The sequence below is a fragment of the Coptis chinensis genome, chromosome 3 (genome assembly GCF_015680905.1).
Source record: "Coptis chinensis isolate HL-2020 chromosome 3, ASM1568090v1, whole genome shotgun sequence".
Classification (NCBI taxonomy): domain Eukaryota; kingdom Viridiplantae; phylum Streptophyta; class Magnoliopsida; order Ranunculales; family Ranunculaceae; genus Coptis; species Coptis chinensis.
The window spans coordinates 24,465,646-24,476,952 of record NC_141458.1 but is presented as its reverse complement, the minus strand read 5'-3'; the positions used below and the strand labels follow the sequence as shown (position 1 = coordinate 24,476,952).

The window sequence follows — 11,307 nt, the reverse complement described above, 5'->3', positions numbered from 1 at the left end:
GTGTGGGTTGTGAGTGTAGAATGAATGAAGTTTTTATAGGTTTTGAATTGTTAAAACGAATCGGTAAGTTGCCAAAAAGCTTTAAAGGCAATTTCCGGAAACAATAAAATTTCGAACCCAAAACGGAAACAACTCATATTCTTGATTCTATAACAACCCTAATATCTTTTACACTGGATTTAGACTAGTAACTTCTAAACTCTCTTAGATTTCATCATACCACCACATCTAATCATAGGTATGCCAATTATGACAATATTCTCAACCTTCACTCCAAAACAAACTCTAAAATGGAGGATCTTCTACAAATCATGATAGAATAAATAATACCACCCCAAACAATTCGGAAGGTGGGATTAACAATAAAATCCATGCACAATTTGAAAAGAACAACATTATATTAAAATTGAAATTCAAACAACATTTAACTACCAAATTCAAAGTTAACTACGAATTTAACAACGTAACATCCTATCTACTAAAAATAATAAAAGACAACATCAAAACAACAAACAAAGAGAAATCTAGCTACTCTTAAAGGGGAGAGGTGGGGATAAGAATAGGAAGTTTAGTGATCAAGCATGGAAAAACCAAACACCCATCTCCCCAAACAAATTTTTGAAAACGGGTTTGTAAAAATTTGTTTTAAAACGTGGTCTTTTAAAGTCGATTCCTAGACTTAAAGTGATATATATGTATTTACATGCAGTTTTCCATATATCAATAATCTAAACAATTGTGGATCTTTCCATAAATAGTTAACATGGAATGCACCACCAAACAGAATCAAGCTCCAAAACTTTTCTACGACTTAACTTCGTTGAATAAGAAGGAGTCTAAGTGAATGATCGTGAGTAAATGAATGGTTTTGGAAAATACTTGGAATGTGGATAAGTGTTAGAAGAAAAGGGTGGGAAGAATGATTGGATTTTATGAGGGATTAACTCAGGTGGATGGTGGTAGGGTGATGCTCTAGGTAGTGCTTGAGAAGGTGGATCATCACAGGGCTCTTAGAAACTTCGTCAATTCCTCATCTAGGTTGTTCACATCCATATAATTATGGTATTCATCTCCATCTTTGAGGAATTCATCTATCTCGTCTATTATGAGGTTTAGTCCATCTCTTGTATGGTCGGGGAAGGCGGGGGTTGAAAATTCTTTCTCTAGTTCAGTTATGTTCAAAGAGTCAAAATTGTGATCTTTGTCTTCTTCCATAAGAGGGGTATCTACTAGTGTGGGGACTAAAAAGTCGGCCCGCACTAATATGAGGTACAAAACTCTCAATGGACTTCACTTCTCCTTCTATAGGCAAACCTAGTTGTCCCTATTTTTGTCTAAACATGTTAACTTCTACAGTAAAGATTTCCAAAAGAAAGAGTCATTGAGCCATCCCGACAATTGATTTGAGCATTGGCGGTTGCCAAGAAAGGGGCCCTAAGATGATGGGAATGGAATCATGAGCAACTTCGTGTCGAGAATAACAAAGTCGGCTGGATAGTAAAAATCCTGAACTTTAACGAGAATATTTTCAACTACACCCTTGGGATACTTAATAGAACGATCTAATTAACCGCAAAGTCATTTTTGGTTGGTTGAAGTTTTTTTGTTAGACCAGTTGTTTATATAAATAAAAAGGGAGTAAGTTAACACTCGCTCCTAGGTCTAATAAAGCAGTTGTTATAAAGGTATCACCTAAGGTACATTGTACCGTAGGGATCTACCGGGGTGGTCCTTGTACTTAACAATTCCATTATGTTGGATAAAGAGGGATATTGTTGGTTAAAGAAGGCGTGGGGTATGTTGGTTTTCCTCTTCTTGGTGCACAACTCTTTTTAGAAACTTAGCGTGTCCTGGTAGACTTTTTATAGCATCTAGAAAAGGTAGGTTGATAGTTAGATTTTTAAACACTTCCCTAATCTCATCAAAATTCTCGTCCTTTTTAGACACAATTAGTCTCTCGGGATCACGGTGGTTTATCTTTATGCCTAATATGAGGGGAACATATTTGTTAACCGTTGCTTTATCTTTTTTATCACTTCGAACTAGGTTTCCATATTGGAACCTCTACAGTGTAGGGTCTTCACTTTCTATTATTGGGTCTTGTAATGTTTTCCCTTTGTTTGTGGTTTAACCGGTACTTCTACGGTTGTAAGGTCTTGAGTTTCTATTATAGTATTTGGTATGGTATCATTTTTAGTTTTGCGGGTAATCTTTAGGTATAGTCACTTGGTTATCAACTACTCATACGAGCGAAGGGTAGTGACTCACTGTAGGTCCCCTTTGGTTTATATTACCATTACAATGAATACTTTTTATTTCAAAGGCGGTGTTTGTTGACTTAGGATTAGGCATTGCTTGACTTGGAAACACGCCGGTTTGGTTATTATTTTGGTTAGAAGACATGTCAATAACCTTTTGGCACAAAGATCGCATCATTTGCATCGTTTGTTTCATCATATTAGAGTTTTGATCATCCGATCTTTCATCAAGTTGAGTTTTGTTGCATAATTTGATTTTGTTTCTCCAACAAGGTCACTACTACTTTGTCGTAGATGGTTGTATTGGAATTAAAGCTTGTTGGCGTTCATGTCTTGATGTTGATAGTTAACGGGTTATGGGTACTAAACCTCTATTCCGGTCACCTAAGTTCCCTTGTCCTTGATGTTGAGTTAACCTGGTTGAAGTGTGGTGGTTGTGGTGGTGTTTGTGCATAGACAAGAGGACAATAGAAGTCGGAATGCTCAAGACTACAAATGCATACATTACAACGAGTAGAGTTAATGTTCATGATCGAGAGTGGGTTGTTGTTGAACAAAGATGGCATCTACCTTTTTAGTGAGGGCATCGATAAGAGTTTTAAGCTTCGGGATCATGTTTAACCTCAAGAGAAGAAGGAGAGGAGCGGGAGGAATCGTTACCTCCCCAATTGTTGTTCCTCTTAGATTGATCTTCTAAGAATGTATAAGCCTCCAAGGCTCCTTTACTAAGAAAAAACTACCCCAGTCATGATATCTAGAACCTCCTTATGATAATGTGAAAGCCCTTGAAGAAAGCACGAACAAAGCGTGTCTTTCGCAAGATTATGATCTTGGGCATTCAATGAGAAGATCGATTGAAATGATTCGTGCCTCAAAAAAAAGGATTCATGAGGATTATGGTGGAAGAAATGAATCTTGTGAAGCATTTCATCTGTCTTGATGGTGGGTAAAACTGTTCCATGAACAATTGAACAAGTTGAGCCCATGAGTCCACAGAGTTTGGCGTTGGGCAGTTAACCAAGACGCCGCCTTTGTCGGCTAGGGTGAAAAGGAAACACCCTAAGTTTAACTTGTTCCGGACTTACGCTAGGATGATGGAATGTAGTGAGAACTTGGTCTATCCTACGATGTCTTTGGTAAGGCTTCTCATGGTCTAAACCATGAAAACCGGTAACAAGTTAAATATATTAGGGGGATTCGAAAATCCCCACTAGGTCTGCAAAAGAACGATGCACCACTTAGGGCCATCGTTTAGGGCTTTATAAAAATCGAGAGAGGAGTCTCTTGTTCTTTAGCCATTGATGCAAGTGTAGTGTGTGAAATTCTAGATAGGCGTGTTGTATTTATTTCTTGAAAAACAAGCCCGATTCTACTAGAATTAAAACTCCTCCTCGTAAGAGGCGAGGAGTGAAAGAAGGAGTACTGAATGCTTCCTTGCTTCGACTACTTAATAGCGTCTTGTATACGCGATTTCAGTATATTTAACAAGTTAGAAACACTTTATAACTTTAAGGAATAGAAATTTGAACTTTCCTGTGAAAATCGGGCTGTTCACAATGAATTTTCCTTGTAGGGCGCGGGTTGGGCGCGAGTTGTTTTTGTCGAATGTCCCTGTTTTGTCGAATGTCGGTGTTTTGGGCGCGGGTCGCGCTCCAGGGTTTTCAAGTTTTAGGCCTTTTATCGTACTCCAAAAAATTTGAAATTTTTACAGTAATTTTCTAAGACGTCTATCAAGTAGCCTGTAAAATTTCAGATCAATCGGAGCTGTGAAAGTCCCTCTACAGCCCTTCAAAGTTTGCGAAACGGTTTTCGGACACAATACAAACAACCGAATGGTTAACCCATCAAAAAAATCCAAAAATTGTCAAATTTTTATTGGAGACTCCTGACAGATCCTACTTGTTCCTATAAAATCTTTAGAGCAATTGGAGTTCTACAACCTCTCCTTATTGGCTGGTGTTTCAGATATTAAGTGTTTGCAAATCTGCAGAAACACACTGGAAACACTCTACTATTTAGGAGGTCAAAACAAATCAAACATTCATCAAATTTTTACTACAAACTCCTTAGTTAGGATAGATACTCCTGTAAAAATTATAGAATTTTTAGAACTCCCTAAGTAACCTTACTCGTCTGTTTTTCAAGAATATACGGTGTGAAAACTAAAATGCAGCACTGTAAAGATCGTATTTTTTTTCACAAGGTAAAACAACTTTGAAAAATCTGAAAATATTCCAGTAAATCAAAAACACATTAAATAATATGTATGAAAATTTTCAGAATTTTCGAAAATTTAAAAATACCTTCACCGCAGTTTTTTCTCTGTGAATCCGCAACCCCCTATGCCCGAAATAGTGGAGCGGTTCGAAAATTCAAGAAACAAGAATGAAAAATTAAAAGGGTGGGTGGGTAGAGAATGGGGGATTGCCCCTTGGATTCAAGCAATTGAATTCTTGTCTTGAACGAGATTAAGATGGCAGCGGCGCCATTTGATAAATGTAAAATAAATAGTGAGTATTCCCGCCTGTCACGCGGGTGACCCGGGTTCGATCCCCGGCAGCGACGCCATTTGATAACAGTGATTTTACGTATTCTAACTATCTATGCGTGAACACAAATAATCAAATTACGTAAATACGTGTTTATATCAATATTCCTACTCTCAATAATGAAGTAATATCAGAGAGTCAGGATTCGTTCCACTCTTAAAGCCTCAAGACTTAAATTGAATTCAACTAATCAAACCCAAAAGGAACAATGGTGAGAGTAATGATTTGATGTGAAATTTCTATTCTACCATTCCCAACAATTGAATCTAAACAAGACATAATATAAAGATTTGAACTTTATTTGTTTAAACTCAATTCGAAACTACTCATGCAATAATTAAATTAAACTAATAATGATAAATAAGTAAATCTAAGGAATTAAACTAATAAATAAATGAAAATAAAACTAGATTATGGAGAACTAATTAACTTTATTTATCTAATAGAACAATAAGAACAATTCATGATTGAATGAATAACAACTATTTTATTTATCTAATGAATGATATTCAATGATTTAAATAACTAATCTAAAACAAAGAATGAAACTAATTAATGGAATGAATGTAAAAACTAGATCTAGATCTAAAAACTAATCTAGATCTATCTTTTTCTAACCCTAAACTCCATTAACATTAGCTTCCTAACCTCACTGCCATTAACAAAGAGTCAAGCTTTTGTTTTATACTTCCGGATCCAAAAATCGTGCATGGGCTTGGAGCCATGTTTTGGGCCGGAAAATCGGGCCCAAAACCCAATTTCTTTAGTCCAAAATGGGCTCTTCAGCTGCAGTTGGCTTCGACAGATGTTTCGTCCACTTCTGCTCCTCTGATTGGGCCAAGGCTTGGACCATTGGAAAGCTCTTTTCGAGTCGGTCGTTTTGACATAAGCTACTCCCAATTCGAGATCCGAGTCCAAAGATCTGACCTTCGGAAGTTCTCACGACTTGTGCACTCTTTTCGCCCGTGTTGACTTTTCAGCTTTTGACCGGGCTTTACAAAGGTTTTGTCTCCTTGAATCTTGGCCTTTATTCACGGAACTCCTTAGCAACCGACCTTTGCTCCTTTATCTCGCTAAAGTGGCACATTTTCGCACATAATAGACTTTGAAGCCGAAATGCATAAAACATGAATCGTATTAACTCTTAATTATTACTCACATAATTGGTCTAAAAGTATGATTGTTAAGGGGTTAAAACTACAGTTTTGGGCTCTTATCAACAATACATGTAATTATTCTATATATGACGTATGTGTGTATAGTAGTATAGTATAATATACACGTGTTCGTAAAATACACGTGTACGTACAATTTATTAGATATACTTAAAGTTTTTAGAAAACTTTGAAAAACTATTGAATTTAAGACCATTATTTCCTTTGAGAGGACAAAAATATCGGTGGCAAATATTATTATCGCACTAAAAACCAACTTTAATATCGATTACATAAGTAAAAAAACGTAATTTTAGTAATAATAATGTATAACCCGAGAAGAAACCGAAACCCAAAGCGGAACTGACTTAATTAATGGGTATGGATCTAGGTTTTCTAAATATAAGAAAAAAACTGAAAGACCTGAACCTGGTAGGAACTGTCAAAAATATCACTGAAACTGAAACCGGTAAGAACCGAACCTGAACCGACCCATGAACACCCCTAACTGTAAGTAACAATGTCTTTGTCTAGAAAGACCTTTAATAAGAATATCTGCGAGTTGATCTTGAGAACAGACATAATTGATCTTTATAGAGGCACTTGTAACCAATTCCCTGACGAAGTGATAATCCACCTCTATATGTTTTGTCCTTACATGAATAACTGGATTAGATGCAAGAGAGAGAGCACTGATGTTATCACACCACAACAATGATAAGTGATAGATAGGCAACTTCAAATCTTTAAATAACTTTTTGAGCCAGGATAATTCTGCTGCAGTGTGTGCCAAGGATCTATACTCAGATTATGTGCTTGACCTTGCCATTGTTGGTTGCTTCTTTGTTGACTAAGAGATTGGTGTTGACCCATAGAATACAACATAACCACTAGTAGATTTTCTGTTATATGGTGAGCCAGCCCAATCAGCATCAGAGTATGCATTGATGATTAATAACCCTTTCTTAATTAATAATCCATGGGAGATTGTTCCTTTTAAATATCGGAGGATTCTTTTAGCTGCTGCAAAGTGAGTTGTTCTTGGACTATGAAGATACTAACATACCTGATTGACAGAGTAAGTTATGTCAGGCCTAATCCAAGTGAGATATTTGTAGGGCCCCAACCATGGATTTGTAACTTGTAACATCTTCCAGCTCTTGTCTAGAGATGATATCTAACTTTTATGTAGATGAAGTTGGAGTAGACACTGGCTTGGCACCTTCCATATTGAACTTCTTTAATAAATCAACAACATACTTGGACTGACAAATAAACATCTCATCATTTTATTTTGTTACTTCCAAACCCAAGAAGTAATTCAACTCTCCTAAATCCTTAAGTGCAAACATTGTAGCAAGATTGGTGATCATAGATTGACATTGCAAAGCAGAATTACCAGTTATGAGAATATCATCAACATAAACTAGTAAATATGTCAGTGTACCTTCCTTTTGTTGTACAAAGAGAGAGTTGCCAACATTTGAGGTTTGAAATCCCATTGCTAGAAGTTCTGACATAAGGGAGGAGTACCAAGCACGAAGTGCTTGTTTAAGGCCATATAAAGACTTCAGAAGTTTGCACACATGTGTAGGATTGTCTGGATCAATGAACCCAGGAGGTTGAGTCATATACACTTCTTCTCGCAGAGTACACTACAAGAAAATAGGTTTTTGCCCACGGTTCAAAACCGTGGGAAAAGGGTTTTTTCCACGGTTTTGGACCGTCGGAGGACCGTGGGCTTTTTGTGCGTCAGAAATGGTCTTCTGACAGTGATGACTGTCTGGAAAGCCCACCAGTAGCGACGGTCTTTGCGTCGGTAATTGCCGTCGATATTGCATAAAACCGTCGGTTATAATCCGTGGAATAAGATATTTCTTATGGTGGGAAAAAGTACTTTTGCGACGGCTATAGACCATGGCAGAGTTATTTATTTTTTTTAAAAAAAATATTGATTTTTTAATTCCTGGGTCATTTCACCCTTTACTAATCAATAATAAAATGAAAAACAGTAAAAATCCCAAACAAAATATAAGGATTACAAGGCACCTTTTACCGAATCCAAAAATTCCATGAACCAAAACAATAGGAGGCAGCTCATTACTAGAACAGCAACAAATATGATAATATGATAATAGAGATATTAAATTGTGCAATTATTAAGGTTTAGTATCAATGCAGTTGGTAAGTTTGTCTTCTAACACATTTATAAAATAGACCATGAAACAGATGTAGTACATAACACAGACCTTGCTAATTTTAAGAATGTCCATTAGCTGGTCTTGATATTCAATTACATTACAAGGCTCAACTTGTTCTATAACATGCAGCATTGTCGAAGTTGCCAATTCACACGTTATTTTGCGACACTAGCCAATTGAGAACCACCTGTATAGAGGAGAACTTGTTAGTTGACTTAAATATTTACAATGAACTCGTAATTAGATCTTTTTGCCGGCCAAATCAGTTAGACCAATGGTATGGAGAAATGGCTGGTCGAGAAATTTTGCATTCAACAATCTATATTTTCGCATTCAACAATCAGTTGGGGGTCTTGGAGAACTTCAACTCTTATGGGAAAGAGAATCAACATGTTTTAAGTGTAAATACATCTATTGTCAGTGCATATAAACTTATAAAGGCTGAGTGACTCCTAGATTAAAGAACCTATTCATACTTGTGTTAAACCTTAAAAGGTTATGGATCAAATTTATTTATTTTGGTTGAGAAACAAAACTACTGTTGGTTTGAAGGTTACTTGTGCTAATGAGACGTACCTGTGTGAGAGTTTTGTTGTAGGTTTGTCCTATCTCCTTGATTCGATTCAGTAAAGGTTGGAGCTAGAATGAAAAGAAAGCGGTCATTTGGTGACAATTCAATAAGCTATGGAGCAATTTATGCATAGTTCATAATGTTTACCTTTGTGAGGAATTCTGTAGTATATATTCGGCCTCGAGGCCCCTTAGGTGGATTTTCAGGTGTATATTTTCCTGTCAGAACGCCTATAAGAGTACGAGGGAGGGGAAACACCTTCCTGTTAGTTAAATGTTGTTTGTTAGCCACTAGTCTTCGGAATGATCTTTAATGGAGAAAAAAAAATTATAACTAATAGTTATCGACCAATGGAGCTAGTAGAGTTCAACAGAACAAAGACCAAAAAGAATGAGTTTAATGGAGAAAAAAATTAAGGGCTGCAACGACACTCTCACGGCCCAGCCTCCAAGGCAAAGCTGCAAATTTGTGGCAATGGCCACCTCTGCTGTTTGATCCTTTTCTTTCCTTTCCTTGATGAACCTACACATGAACGAACAATATTTGCATAAGGTTGTTCATGAACTTCACATGTAGATCAAGTGGAAATACACTTAGCTAAGTCAGATACTATGCCAATGCATTTGTCCATTCCTCTTATTTGACACATCACCCCATTAATGTACTACTATTGAGAAAGAGAATACTTTAAACTAGACTTCCCAATATAGGAATAAGGATTTAAACAGTTAGCCACATTTTCGTTTTTGTAATGCGTCTCGTCTATAAAGAATAAACTGTATCCACGTTCAGTATGCAACAACCACCAAACACAGTCAACTGGAAATACACTTAGATAAGTCAGAAACCAAGTAAATGCATTTGTCCAATTCTCTCATCTGACACGTCAAATGATTTGTACAACTAGTTAACAAAAAACTACTTTAAACTAGACTTCCCTATATAAGAATAAGGATTCAAACAGCTTGCCACACTTTCATTTTGTAATACATAAATGAGCTCAACCCATCCTCCAACCCCCTCCCTGGTTTCACGAGTCAATGTCAAAGAACTTCCAGTTTCCTTTCCTTTCCATTTATATGACATCACTGGACAAAGGGCAAGGCCCTATTAGGCCTCAATGGATGAGGTAATTAACTAAACTCTTCTTAACTAAATAAAAGAAGGCTACTAAGGCCATAAAGAAAATAGCCGTGTACTTCGGTATTACAAAACCTTATCGTTTCCTTCTCTGAAGAAAACAACAATACACTAGATGCATCATTCAATACACAATATTGCTTTAGCATGTTAATAGCAAAGAACTTCCCGTTTGCTTCTCCATACAATACAGAAAGTTAAGATGCTAACCAATTCATAGCTTCAACTAGGACTGGACAGTTAAAACTTAAAGACCTCACATTCCCCTCTTTAACATCTTTGTTCGACATTGACTCATTTAACCAATGTGCTTCCACTGCAACCACTTTCAAACAAAGTCTCAAACGCAAACATATATGATCCCTCAGGCACATCAATAACAACCCCATAATTTACATCAATAACAACCCCATAAGAAACATACCTGGTTGATCCCTCTCCTCCATTCTTGTCGTCAACTAATAAAATGGTATATTCATTTCATTTGAGTTAAATGGCAAAGGGCCTGCTGTGAATAAGCTCTTTCTACCATCGTATACAGGTCGTCGTCCCCCCAAGTCAGACTCACCATATAATGCAATCAATTCATTGATCACAATTATGTTAACTTCTTTCTTTGCCACCTCAAGAGTGATCATGATCTGTTCATTGCTACATAATATGGTCAGAACGTAAAAAACCGAGCTTCGGGTAAAAAAAAATGCATTCGGCATTTGAGCTTCATTATCAAAGATATATGCTGGGAAATATGGTAATTATTGTGTTTAGTAATCAATCTAAACGTATTACTTAGTTTGCTACAAATATGTGCACCTCATATAATTGCATATAATTTATTATGCCCAAAAAGTCGGTCCAGTCCACTGAAGTTAAGCGGACAAGCCTAGTTCTTCATACAGAATGGAAATATGGTGTGAAATTATTGTGTTTCTCTTAGAAATGTACCTCAGAAAGCAGGAATTTCAACCGCGATCCCACCAACAAAGATCCATGCCTTTACATAGCCTCCGGAATGACTTTTCGTGTAGAATGGATAACTGGATAAGCACAACGCGATGCAAGCATACAAAGCATCCGCTTCCCTGCAACAACGCATGCAGCATAAGGCATAGCTTTCGCTTCCTCCCATAGCTTCCGCTTCCGCTTCCTACAACATCTCATCCAAGAATCCCCAATGCCATTGTTCAAACCGACGAAAGTGCTTACTCTTTTCGTCATACTTTCCAAATCCAACCACCTCAATGCCAACCAAACTTTAGTTAGTGAACTTGTAATTTTAAAAAGAGTGAGATGTAGTTATTTCAAAGTAGAATAGCACATACCTATGTTTCAACAAATCCTTCAAGTCGCCACCCTTTTCCCTCGTCCTTTTAGATGATAAGATGGTGAGTGGTCTCTCAATGGACTCTCAAGAAGAGATGGGATCTACCAATA

The 11,307-nt window shown here is 36.8% G+C and overlaps 1 long non-coding RNA gene across 2 annotated transcripts; it reads right to left on the bottom strand.

The window, feature by feature from the left end:
• Positions 1 to 6,171: 6,171 nt before the first annotated feature.
• Positions 6,172 to 11,021, bottom strand: LOC147508768 (uncharacterized). 2 transcript variants are annotated; one of them, XR_015218212.1, is made up of 5 exons: positions 10,298 to 10,769; positions 8,881 to 9,255; positions 8,739 to 8,801; positions 8,211 to 8,349; positions 6,172 to 7,183 (listed from the first exon to the last, which is right to left on the bottom strand). It is a non-coding gene; the product is annotated as an uncharacterized LOC147508768 (long non-coding RNA). The 2 variants fall into 2 exon arrangements; XR_015218211.1 differs by lacking the exon at positions 6,172 to 7,183 and having other exon boundaries at positions 8,127 to 8,349; positions 10,298 to 11,021.
• Between the last annotated feature and the right edge of the window lie 286 nt (positions 11,022 to 11,307).